Here is a 13,684-nt window from a genome sequence, read left to right as displayed (position 1 = left end):
GTAGGTCACTACTATACAATACATAATTAGCGCATTTATAATTAGGGAGGGATCACTTGAAACGCCTCTGTAAAGCTCGATGTGTCGAAGGTTTGATGGCCGCCTGCGCGACGTCAAAACGACGCAACATTGCGTTGTTGGTAGAAAATCGGCTTGTCGTAAATATGTATGAATATGTATGAGCATGCAAACATATCGACATAAATTTTTGCGAGCCTCAAATCAGAATTTTTGCTGAAAAATATTTTAAAAGGCTATGTTGCCATTTTTGTACCTAGGTTTTTGCGATGTTGTAAATTTTCCTTCTGGAGGGAACATTAGAAAAATCTTCAATTTATGATTTTTGTCATCGTCGCGAAAAGCCGTTTGTAGACATGGCATGCGCAGGGAGGTGTGTATGGCGTTGCTTTTATGAATGAAGCAACTTTGCCAAGTGAATGTGCGCTTGCGTTCATGAATGAAAATGGTTTTGTTGTATGTACTACAAAATTTGGCTTCGTTGATTGGCTGCCATATTGACTTGTGATGCTGCTTATGCGTTTGAGGCGCTTGTTGTTTTTGTAGAAAATACTTTTGATTTTTTGTGATGGTGACAAACTTACGTGTACGCATATGCGAATGTAAGTTTGTGTATGCATTACTTGTTCGTCAATGACATACAAACATATTTATGTATATGCATATGTAACAATGTGTGCATATGACCTTCACTGATAAGTGATAACGAGACAATACGAATTTTGGAAGATGTCCATACATATGCATCTACATATGTATGTATGTACGTAAGCGCTTTTGTATATATCTAGGTATACACATGTATGTATATACAAGTCTCATATAATGAAATATGTAGTTAATTTTAGTATTGTAAGAAATGCATTTAATATAAAAATAAAAACATTTTTTATGAAAGTAGGTATATTATTTTAAAACAATACATTCATATGTAGGTCCGTTTAAACATGCCGACAAATATGCCTCTGAAATCGCATAATTTATTTGAATTGAATAAATTTTACATGCAGTCATAAATAAATATCATATTAGCACATATGATTGCATATAAATGTATCAATATATTGGCAAACGGGCTAACATTCCGATATAATAGAAATGTAAATCTCTGAGCATATTTTTCATTTAATGCTCAGCAATGTTAACGTGACGCTGTTAAAATTTCTCCTTCCGAGCTGGCTGAGGTGAAACACGCTCATCGTGTTTTGTTAGATTTTGACAATTCACACGCTGGTCCGCAATTGGACCTTCTCTATATTATACGTTCTCTGCGTTCATCCATTTCTTGCACATTACATTCATCATTTAGCACATTATATATACCTCTTGCACAATTCGGGGAATGATCTTGGAACAATCAGTGATGAAAGACTGAAAACTGCGAACCAAAACTACCCTACAAAACGGAGCTAAATCATACACCACTACACATGCAAAGTTTTTCAGCTTTTACCAACACATACACAGTAGTAACTTTTTGTAGTTAAATGACAATCTCGGTAGCTAGAGTGGCAACTTTCATTAACCCTAATTTTTGTATGAATAAGAGAGAGATGAATGCACTACAATGAACCGATCAAAATCTCCGTCATGGCCGCCATTCATATGAATAGAAAATATGAAGTGAATGGATGTAAGTGCCTATTAATAATTTATTTTATATTTCTAGTAAATTTTCACTTTACAGAGCGGTACTTTGTTTGACTGGGTGCTGCAGCGTATTTTAAACGAATATAACTGCAGAAAATCGTGTCGGAAGGCAAAGCGAGCTGCAACGCACATCTTGTGCGTACATGCAAACTAAAAAGAGAAGTAGAATAAGGATTATGCCACTTTGTCCACTTTCACACAGGCAAATTCTGTTGCTAATTCTCGGGCGATTCTCTTTTGCTGTCGCCCCTTGCGTTCACACGAGCAATTCTTGTTCGACAACTCTGTTCGTGTTTTTCTGTCATTCTCTTTTATATAATTTTCTCAACTTCTTGTACGCATCGTTTCAAAGCAAAAAAAAATATTTCATTAACTAATTTTTATCGTTATTCTCAATTTTGTAGCACATTTTAATTATATTATGCATATTTCTATATGTATTTGCAATATAGGAAGTTAGCTATACTTGGTATGGGTGCGGGAAATCCTACCAGGAGTTCTTCAAGACATACAACGGCAATCGCTGATCAATCGTTCAATACAAATTCGAATTAGAATTCGACATATGATGGAAGCAGGACTCGTAGCCCTTTGTGGCAGGAAATAACAAAAGTCATACACCTAGAAATACAACCCAAAATATGCTACAACAACAGAAAACGAATTTAATTGCAAAACAAAAACAAAACAATAATTTTGATATTCTTATTATTTAACAGTGTTGGTATTAATATTTCCATGCTTATAATATTGGTGGATAATCGCCACATGGTGTAACAAGTGTAGCAGCAACAAGAAATAATACATATTCAAATTCACAACAAAAGTCAAAATCGCACAACGAAACCGGCAAATAACAAGGTATGTTCTACGAATACAGATATTTTAATTATTTATCATCAGGCATCGGATGATGTACAACAAATTACATCGGACTTTTGGAGTAGCAGTTTCACTACTTATTTTCGACGTGCTAAACACAGAGTCTCTTATATTCTAAAAACTCTAATGTTTCCCAACATTTATGTGTTTACAATTATGCGGAAAACGAACGCTGCCATTTTTTTTGCCATAATTCCTCTTATTTTATTTAACAAAATAAATTTAAATAAATCACATCGAGGATAATTAACTTTATGTTGCAAACACTTGTGTTAGTTCTACCAGTGTTATTTTTCAAAAGCGTCAGAAAGGAGTTCTACGCGAAAAAGAATTCGAACACCCCTGGAATTGGCTCGACCAGGGTTATTTTTTTAAAGGGCTGCCGAGGCCACCCAGCAGAAAGGAACTTTCTTCTGCATCAAGTATGTATATAAAAATCTTTCCAGGGATGTCCGAAGTTTTTTTTCGTGTAGAACTCCTTGGATGAAGAAATACCCAATTCTAAGCCAAGAGACTCACGAGATGGTGGACGTGGATATCAAAAGTTGGGAGATGTGCCAGAAGCTATGTGTTCGGTCCGATCCGATTGGTGGATAGGTACCACCACAGGTACAGAGAATATCCATATATCCATGTTCCTGGATTATCAGCCTGCTGCTTAAAAAAAATTACCCTGGACGAGCCAAAACCAGGTGTGTTCGAAGTTTTTTCGCGTAGAACTCTTTTCTGGTCAAGCCAATACAAGTGTTAGCAAAATAAGAGACTGTCCTCGATATGATTTTTTAACATTTATTTTGTTACGAAAAAGAAGATGAATTTTGGCAAAAGAAGAGGAATTTTCGCAAAAGAGGAATTTATGGACGAACTTATATATGGTATCTACAATGTTGCAGCGCTCGTTTTCCGCATAATTGTAAACACATAAATCTTAGAGTGAAAAGTGATTTTTAAAATAAGTAATTTTTGTTTAAAAAACTTTAAATATATTGCCCTTGGATCTACACAATGGATAGTTAACATAATAACAGAGCTTGAAAAATCAAAAAACGCAGAAGTTGTTTATCCTGCTTCTGATTTGACTATGCTGAACTTCCAATTTATCATCAGAGAATGTCAAATATAGAGAAGGTTCATGGTGTGCCAATTGTCACACTGGTCCGCTTTTCGAAGGGGTACTCGTTTCTATAAGCGTGTTTCACCACAGCTTAACATCAGAGGGCTCAAAAATAACAGATTTGAGCGTTTTCAGTGTTAAATGAGAAAAATTATGTTAATTTCAATGTTTCGCTTACAGTTTCGCCTATATACAATGCGCAAACGACTCTGTATATGATTTCGTTTATATTTGATATCAAAATATATACGTACATATGCAAAAAAGCATGAATTATTATTTAAAATGCTTTGAAGTATCTAATAAATTAATTATTTTATTCATATGCTAAAATACAATGTAATTATATACTATATATGTACAAATGTATATTTATTTTCTTTGGATCTATAATATACCAAAAGAATAAACTTTCGCGCATAATTTGAAATTGTAAACAAAAACAAAAGAACCATACGCATAATGTTTGTAAATTTGTTTACATGCATATGTGCGTAAATATGTACATATGTGCCTCATGGTTTGTTGTAAAATCTTCGTTGCCACGGACAACGAATGGCCGCAAATTGTGATTTTTTGTTTTCAAGTCAATGCAGTGTCGCACGTTCGAAGGGAAGCGGATCAGGTCCCCAAGTCATATTATCGTTTATATTTTTATGCCTTGATCCTTACAGAAATCAATCGTAGTACATTGAATTTTGGCATAATACATTGGTAGAATATTTAAATAAATTTAATTATTTGTATTTGCTAATTGTAGGTCAGTACTATACAATACATAATTAACGCATTTATAATTAGGGTGGGATCACTTGAAACGCCTCTGTAAAGCTCGATGTGTCGAAAAATTGATGGCCGCCTGCGCACTGACAAAGCGACGCAACATAGCGTTGTTGGTAGAAAATCGGCTTGTCGTAAATACGTATGAATAAGTATGAGCATGCAAACATATCGACATAAATTTTTTAGAATTTAAAATTTAAATTAAATTTTAGATTTTGCGGCGTTGCAATTTTTCTTTCTGGAAGGAACATTAGAAAAATCTTCAATTTATGCTTTTTGTCATCGTCGCGAAAAGGCGTTTGTCGTCAAGGCATGTGGGAGATGTGTATGGCGCTGCTTTCATGAATGAAGCAACTTTGCCAAGTGAATGTGCGCCTGCGTTCATGAATGAAAATGTTTTTGTTGTGTTTACTACAATATTTGGCTATGTCGATTGGCTGCCATATTACTTGTGATGCTGGTTATGCGTCTTGAGTTAAGTTATGAAATACGTTGTTTATTTTAGTATTATACGAAATGTATTTAATATAAACATGTACAAGTATGTACATACATATGTATGTATATTATTATAAAACATATATATTTATTATTATAAAACGTATAATTCATTTGAAATGTTTTCAATTGTGGATGCATTCATAAATATCCGCAAAACGAATTTCACATCAATTGTATATAGAAGGCATATAAATGCATCAACATATAAACACAACGCCTAACATGTGTCTATAATAGAAATGTAAACTTCTGAGCATATTTTTCAATTAATACTCATCTCTGTTACAAGGCACTGTTAATATTTCTCCTTCCCAGCCGGCCGTGGTGAAACAAGCTTATAGAATCTTGATAGGTTTTGACAATTCACACGCTTGTCCGCAATTGAACCTTCTCTATATATAAGTTCTCTGTTATCATTTTCAATGTTATGATGGTTAATTTATAAATTTTGAACGTTCGCAATAGCACTAAATTTATTAACCTAAATGTGAAATATTGTTCAATTAGCATCTACATATATACAAATGAATGTACGAATATTTGTAACAAACGTAATAGTCGTGAAATTTAATTTTTATTGTATAACAACACAAAAAAACAATACTTAAAACTTTTGATAAATTGTTAATTATAAAAATTTAATAATTAATACTAACTTTATATGTAAAATATGTAAAATTTGTCAATGTATAAATGATAGCCGAAAAAGCGTTTGTAAAAATGAAAGTTTACTTTCTACTCAACTACTAATAATTAAAAATTAATCTATAATAATTATTAAAAATGTAAAATACCATACTATTTTATAAATGTAAATACCTCCTACAATTAAATAAATCAAAATATATCAGAAAAAAATTTAAATTTTTAATTTTTAAACGAAAAAGTAGGTGACCCATAGAATGAAGACCAATGAACCAAATTTGAGTAACAAAACGGTGACCCAACAAATGACCAATACCTGTGACTAACAGGTGACCCTGAAAATGATATAAAAAAAATTTAACCAAAATCAATGAGAGAGAGAGCGAGCAAGATAATCACACCGACTTGCCGTAAAAGAGGAGAAATGGTAACTTTTTTCCTGCTGCTAGAATAAGAGAGACCAATAAAATAATAAGAGCTTTTCTTTTTCTGGCAACCAATACATATAAGATAAGTAACTCTACTCGTCTTGCAGGGTACATGCGCACTTTCAGTACTGTTCTTGGTACAATCACGGATGAAAGACACAAAACTGCGAATGAAAACTCCACGTGCACTTTCAGTACTGAGACCTACAAATGTCGTGAAACTATATCCACTATTTTCGGTTAGTAATACCAAAACCCGAAATGAGAATTTAATAACAAAATCATGAATTATATTACACATTTATTGAAAATATCGTGCCATTTAGGTGTTTATTATTATATTTAAGTGCTGAACACAAAGACGACGACACGACACGACGTAGCGACGGCTAATCACAAATGTCGTTTTGAAGCCAGCGTCTTGTACATTTTGAAGACGGCAGCGACATATCAAAAAGCAATTTCATTGTTGCCGTACTAACATCTATCACTTCAATAAAATTTACATATTTAGTTTAAAGTGAAATTATTTACGTAAAAAATGTAAAAGTGGTCGATTTATTTGTTTTAAATAATCGATTGTTATTATAAATGATATATTAAAGCTATTTTACGTTTCTGCTGGCAAAATAACGTCATACTTGTGAGAACTTTGAATAATTTTACATTTCACATGTTAGTGGCAGCTCTACAGCGGCCATTGTCGTCGGCAAAATTAGAAACATTTCTAATTTGGCGACAGCGAAGACTTCAACCCTTTTGTGGTGAAGTCGTGCTGTTGCCAAAAAATCTGTGCCCATAAGAACGCGTGTATTTTAATATTTGACAGATGTCGCTCGTCGCTTGTCGTCTTCTATGTGTTCAGCACATTACTTTAGACATGTAATATCGTACTATATACATATGTATTAAGTATTGAATAGTTGAAAAATTTTTGCTATCGGACAAAGGCTAGAAGAAGAGTGGCAAATGTCAAATACCCCGTGCGGCCTGAAAGTGTAAGCTGCGCACATTATGTGAGGACTATTTTAATTTCGTAAGAATTGTTCTTTCAATAATTTCACTAGTACTAGATTCATTCAATTTGTGGGAGGAGGGATTCTATAAAGTATAAAGTAAATTTTGAATTTTTACAACATAAAAGTTGGTAATAATTACCTTATGTTTCAGGAATTCTAAATCTAGCACGGGCAACGTTCTAGTCTTAACATCCATGATCTTGCTGTAGTATTTCCATTGAACTAATTTCGGTGAATCCATGTTCTTGTAAAGCGATACAACAACGATATGATTCCTCAATACAAGCAGAAAATGAATCAAAAAAGTCCTCCTAATTAAACATACAAGAAGTTTTTAAATTTCTATAATCACAAACATTCACTTAAATTTACTCTTTAATTTCTGTGTTTTAGCTGCTAATGGCACGACCAACTGAGGTGGCTGTGAGTCCAAAAATACTGCAACTGCTTTGCCCTCTAGATCATCGGCAAAACTCAATTGACACACGTCGCGATTATAAACGGTTACAAAAGCACCCAAACCATGTCGTTCCAATTCTTCACGTACTTGTGTTGACCAAAAGGTTTAATTGAACGTAAAAAAAGTGACATTAAACCTAATATCTGGCGTGTAAATGATTAGTGTTTGATGTAGCAGCGTTTGCATCCATAGTTCTGGATTTGCTTGCAGCACATTTTCCATCGCTTCGAAAGTTCTACGCTGCTACCATAAGTGACACCAATTAGGTTGCGTACCATTAACCGTATGAGGTTTGAAATATCTGTATGGAAAATTAATTAGAATTTAAGGCAAGATAATATTATTATATTCAACAATTATTTACGTATTCGCAAAATAATACTTCACAAGCAGCCATGATATAGCTCAAAACAAAACTTGTTCAAACACACGAGAACTTTGGTTGTTTCTTTCTATCATTCAGGGTGCTGTACGAGAGAAGAGTTGAGATAAATATTTATGCACCCCAATGAACATTTTTGTTGATTCTCAAAATGAGATGCGTTTGAGAATCAACCTTAATTTCAAATCTCAAACGTTTGTTCTCTAAGTCATTTCAATTTGAAAACAAAGCCATTCTCAAACAAAAAGGCACATTTTTAATATGAAATTTTCCTTTGTTCTCAATTTGAGAATGTCAAAATCTCCAACATTGTCCAGAGAACGTATAATATAGAGAAGGTTCATGGTGTGCCGATTGTCAAAGTGGTCCTCTTTTCGCAGGGGTACTCACCAAGATGAGCGTGTTTCACCACAGAAAATTATTAGCGTGTTTCACCACAGGTTTAACATCAGCGCACTCGAAAATAGCAGAATTGAGCGGTTTCAGTGTTAAATGAGAAAAATTGTGTTAATTTGAATGTTAATAACTGTACGCTTACAGATTCGCTTATATACAGTGCGCAAACGACTCGCTATATAATTTCATTTACATTTAATATCAAAATACATACGTATATATGCAAAACTTTATGATTTATTCCAGAAAATGCTTTGAAGTATATAATGAAATAATTATTTTATATACATATGTTAAAATATAATATAATTATATACTGCATACATATGAATATTTATTTTCTTTGGTTATTAAAAGTTTCGATAATATACCAAAAGAATAAAAGTTGGCGCATAATTTGTAATTATGTGTGCATGTAAACAAAATCGAAAGAACCATACGCATAATGTTTGTAAATTTGTTTACATGCATATGTGCGTAAATATGGGCCTCATGGTTTGTTGTAAAATCTTCGTTGCCACAGACAACGAATGGCCGCAAATTGTGATTTTTTGTTCTCAAGTCAAAGCAGTGTCGCACGTTCGAAGGGAAGGGGTCCAGGTCCCCAACTCATGTTATCGTTTGAATTTTTATGTCTTGATTCTTACAGAAATCAGTCGTAGTACATTGAAATATGGCATAATACATTGGTAGAATATTTAAATACATTTAATTATTTGTATTTGCTAATTGTAGGTCAATACTATACAATACATAATTAACGCATTTATAATTAGGGAGGGATCACTTGAAACGCCTCTGTAAAGCTCGATGTGTCGAAGGTTTGATGGCCGCCTGCGCGACGTCAAAACGACGCAACATTGCGTTGTTGGTAGAAAATCGGCTTGTCGTAAATATGTATGAATATGTATGAGCATGCAAACATATCGACATAAATTTTTGCGAGTCTCAAATCAGAATTTTTGCTGAAAAATATTTTAAAAGGCTATGTTGCCATTTTTGTACCTAGGTTTTTGCGATGTTGTAAATTTTCCTTCTGGAGGGAACATTAGAAAAATCTTCAATTTATGATTTTTGTCATCGTCGCGAAAAGCCGTTTGTAGACATGGCATGCGCAGGGAGGTGTGTATGGCGTTGCTTTTATGAATGAAGCAACTTTGCCAAGTGAATGTGCGCTTGCGTTCATGAATGAAAATGGTTTTGTTGTATGTACTACAAAATTTGGCTTCGTTGATTGGCTGCCATATTGACTTGTGATGCTGCTTATGCGTTTGAGGCGCTTGTTGTTTTTGTAGAAAATACTTTTGATTTTTTGTGATGGTGACAAACTTACGTGTACGCATATGCGAATGTAAGTTTGTGTATGCATTACTTGTTCGTCAATGACATACAAACATATTTATGTATATGCATATGTAACAATGTGTGCATATGACCTTCACTGATAAGTGATAACGAGACAATACGAATTTTGGAAGATGTCCATACATATGCATCTACATATGTATGTATGTACGTAAGCGCTTTTGTATATATCTAGGTATACACATGTACATATGTATATACAAGTCTCATATAATGAAATATGTAGTTAATTTTAGTATTGTAAGAAATGCATTTAATATAAAAATAAAAACATTTTTTATGAAAATAGGTATATTATTTTAAAACATTACATACATATGTGGGTCCGTTTAAACATGCCGACAAATATGCCTCTGAAATCGCATAATTTATTTGAATTGAATAAATTTTGCATGCAGTCATAAATAAATATCATATTAGCACATATGATTGCATATAAATGTACCAATATATAAGCAAACGGGCTAACATTCCGATATAATAGAAATGTAAATCTCTGAGCATATTTTTCATTTAATGCTCAGCAATGTTAACGTGACGCTGTTAAAATTTCTCCTTCCGAGCTGGCTGAGGTGAAACACGCTCATCGTGTTTTGTTAGGTTTTGACAATTCACACGCTGGTCCGCAATTGGACCTTCTCTATATTACACGTTCTCTGCATTGTCTCAAATATGAAACGAGAGGAATGGAACGAATTCCAATTACATTAATTGAAGTTGCCACTGATTTAAAAATAAGAACTGGTTGAAATTAAGTTTTAAATTAATTTTTATTTATATAAGAAGTTATAGAGGTATATTGTACGCAGTACATATACATATATACATAAATTTTATTAAACAATAAATAACATGGTAACGTAACAAAAATTCATTTTTTAATTTAAATTAACGAAAATAATGTACATCCTTAAGATAAGGAAACAAACGAAAAAGTTAATTTCAGTACAAAACTTAAAAATAATCCAATTACAACTTATAAAATTAAAATTAAAATTGCAGCGCAATAATATAAGAACTAATTAATTTACGATTACCGATGACATATTCTTTTTGTTTTCGTATTCAATTCTTTTTTTATTCTGTTGCTGGCGTGTTGGAAAAAATTCAATGTAGTCCGCTCGAATTCCATATCCGTGGCAGCGGCAGGGAATTTTTGATGGTATGCCTCTATAATAGAAAAAAATTACAAATAAGAATAAAGAAATAAAATAAATATTACGCCTTAATGCTGTCGTCACACTAAGTGCTCTTGCCGGTTTTTTCGTCTTCGTTTCCAGCAGTATATCTGGGCAACATCGTCCGTAAAAACTTTTCGCCAAGCCATTTTAACAAATTTGTTCGAATTGGATGCTATTATCATTTGCAATTCAGCCATCTATAAAAATATATAGACAAATTATTGATGTAATAATATAAATGAGAATTTACCAAATCGTTAAATTTTGTTTCGGAAGATTGAATTTTGTCTTCAAAAGTAGCGAAATCATGCGCTTCTGCAAAAGGTTTTTGTGGCAAAATTTTATTTCTTTTTTTTGTAGCATTATGTGAGGTCGATTTAACTTCTTCCAATACTCTCTTCAGAAGCTTTTGAGTTGTATGATGTTCTGAAATTATCGAAATTATCATATGCATATGTACAATAACTATATAAATATATGTATGTACCTTTTAACAAATCTTCTACCTTCTTATCCAGACTATCCAGTTTGCTATTTAAGTCGTCAAAATCTACGATTTAATTAAAATGTTAAAACCACTTCAAAAAAACGATATTGTATTAACTACTTACTGGATTTAGTGGTTTGCTCACATCCAATCGATATAAACGAGCTATTGAAATCCATCTAATTGTGAATAAGAGGAATAAATACATATTGACTACATTCAAAATTACTAAGCAAGATCATTTTTTGTGATATTTCTTCCGCTAAATGCTGATAGACGCAACTTGAAAATTGTAAAGCAGAGCAATATCTTATATTAAAGTTTGATGATTTTATTGGTGTAATAAAGAAGTCATTCAAATTGATAACTTCCACGGATGAAATTTTTGATACACCATTTTCCTGTGAAAAATGTATGACTTTAAAAATCTTATTTTTTATGTTGTAAAAATTATCTGGCATTTTTAAGGATAAATAAAATGAATTTGTGTTTATTGATTTCATTGGCTGATTGTGCTTTACATTTGCAACCTCAAAATTATCATTACTGAACAAACTTTCCCCAACTAAACGATTATAAATTTTAGCAGCAATATGAGTTTTACTATTACATTTACGTTTAAGCTTGGACAAAAAGTTCTCGAACTTAAATGCGCTAATAGATTCTAATCCTCCATAATTTAATGCATCAGAATGTAAATGAGTAAGACAGTGGAAGTTAAAAGTTAAGAATGAATCGTCATAAAGTCTAGATATGTTTTTGACGAATTCATTTAAAAGAATTTTCGCACACTCATTATTTTCGATGCAAGAGGTTTCATTTAATAAAATTCGCATACCCAAACTAAGTAGCAAACACCTTTCAGCGTCTAAAATATCAGCTAGTAAAACAATTCCGGTATATAATAGAAACTGCCTTAGTTCTGTAGCCTTAAACCTCTCAATTTCTTGTAGGGAACGTGGATGTCGTGCAAATTCCTTGGGAACTTGATTACTTAAAAAGAGTATTTTAGAATTTAATGAATTAATTTGGGCTGGTTTTAAAGAATACAATCTATTTTTGTGCCTAATCCAGCCAAGAAGTAAGCTTTTCATGACACCTAAACACACCACATGCATATAGTCATATGGAAATGACTTCACAATGTCGATTGGTAACTTTTCAATAGCTATTTGGTCCAATATTTTATGATGATTTACATTATTTCGTGAGCGAAAATCTGCATCTGTTCTGTTAGGATAGATTTCACTACGGAAAATTATCCGATGTCCTACAGATTCACCTTTTTGAGTGCATTTTAAGCAACAAAAAAAGCCAGTATGTCCTTTAACACCTAATCCATAGGATCTTGCTGGAGCATCACAAATAAAAGACCGGCAATAAATTGAAAAATGTTTACCATTGAAGTTTAAACCATGTTCTAATAAGTACAACAACTCATCCACAAATCTTTTCAAGAAGATGTTCGGGCAGAGTGCCTTACTATTTCCGCAATATGCTCCCACAACCATGACAATTGGTTCCCCATTTACATTTATTAAAATGGGCCAAGCTTGTAAATTTGAACTTTTTGCGAGTGGAAGGCCATCAATATTAATGTTGAGGTGAATTTCGGTGGAATCAAATGATTTCCTCAATAAAAAATCTGTCAGGGAGTCATCTATGCCGTAGTTCCCATTTCTCCTGTTCCCATTTTCTCCACGGGTGGAATCTTAGGAGTACACTTTAAAGTTCGTGCATCCTTTGGAATATCTCTAATATATTTTTGTAGAATTCCTAACAGACTACTAGTTGCAACGGTGGAAATATTAAATTTGACCGCCCACTCCGCTAGCTCTTTCCTAACTGAAGTGTTTGTCACGTTTAGGTTGGATTCCTCATATACGGAATCTTCACTTTCTATATCACTAAACTCATATTCCACCCTATTGGAAGTAGAAGGACTTTCCTCCATAGCCGCATCTACACCTGGGATCTCCAGGCTTTTATTTTTCCCTACTCCATCACTATCTGTGAGCAAGTCAAATATCTGCCTCACTTCACTTTTTATTTTCTTTGTAGTATGCATTTTCTGTTCGAAATATCACAATTATAACAAATATTTATAATATTATACTTCCTCTCACTTTTATTCTTCAAAATTACTGCACATCACGATTACGTTTTTTTAATTATGAATACTTTTTGACAGATGATTGATTGATTATTGAACGGAACGAAACGGCATGCCATATATTTGAGAAAATGATTTTTATCAAATTGTAAAATGTTGGAAACAAATTTGAGAAATAACCTTTGAGAAAATGTTGGCTTTCAAATTGTAAAATGTTGGAAACAGATTTGAGAAATAGACTTTGAGAAACGTTTGAGAAA

The 13,684-nt window shown here is 32.8% G+C and overlaps 1 long non-coding RNA gene across 1 annotated transcript; it reads left to right on the top strand.

The window, feature by feature from the left end:
• The first annotated feature begins 7,000 nt into the window (after positions 1–7,000).
• LOC128921301 (uncharacterized) lies at positions 7,001–7,513 on the top strand. The gene is made up of 2 exons (XR_008470750.1): positions 7,001–7,136; positions 7,192–7,513. It is a non-coding gene; the product is annotated as an uncharacterized LOC128921301 (long non-coding RNA).
• The last annotated feature ends 6,171 nt before the right edge of the window (positions 7,514–13,684 follow it).

The sequence above is a fragment of the Zeugodacus cucurbitae genome, chromosome 2 (assembly GCF_028554725.1).
Source record: "Zeugodacus cucurbitae isolate PBARC_wt_2022May chromosome 2, idZeuCucr1.2, whole genome shotgun sequence".
Lineage (NCBI taxonomy): Eukaryota > Metazoa > Arthropoda > Insecta > Diptera > Tephritidae > Zeugodacus > Zeugodacus cucurbitae.
This window is presented reverse-complemented; position numbering and strand designations above follow the sequence as displayed.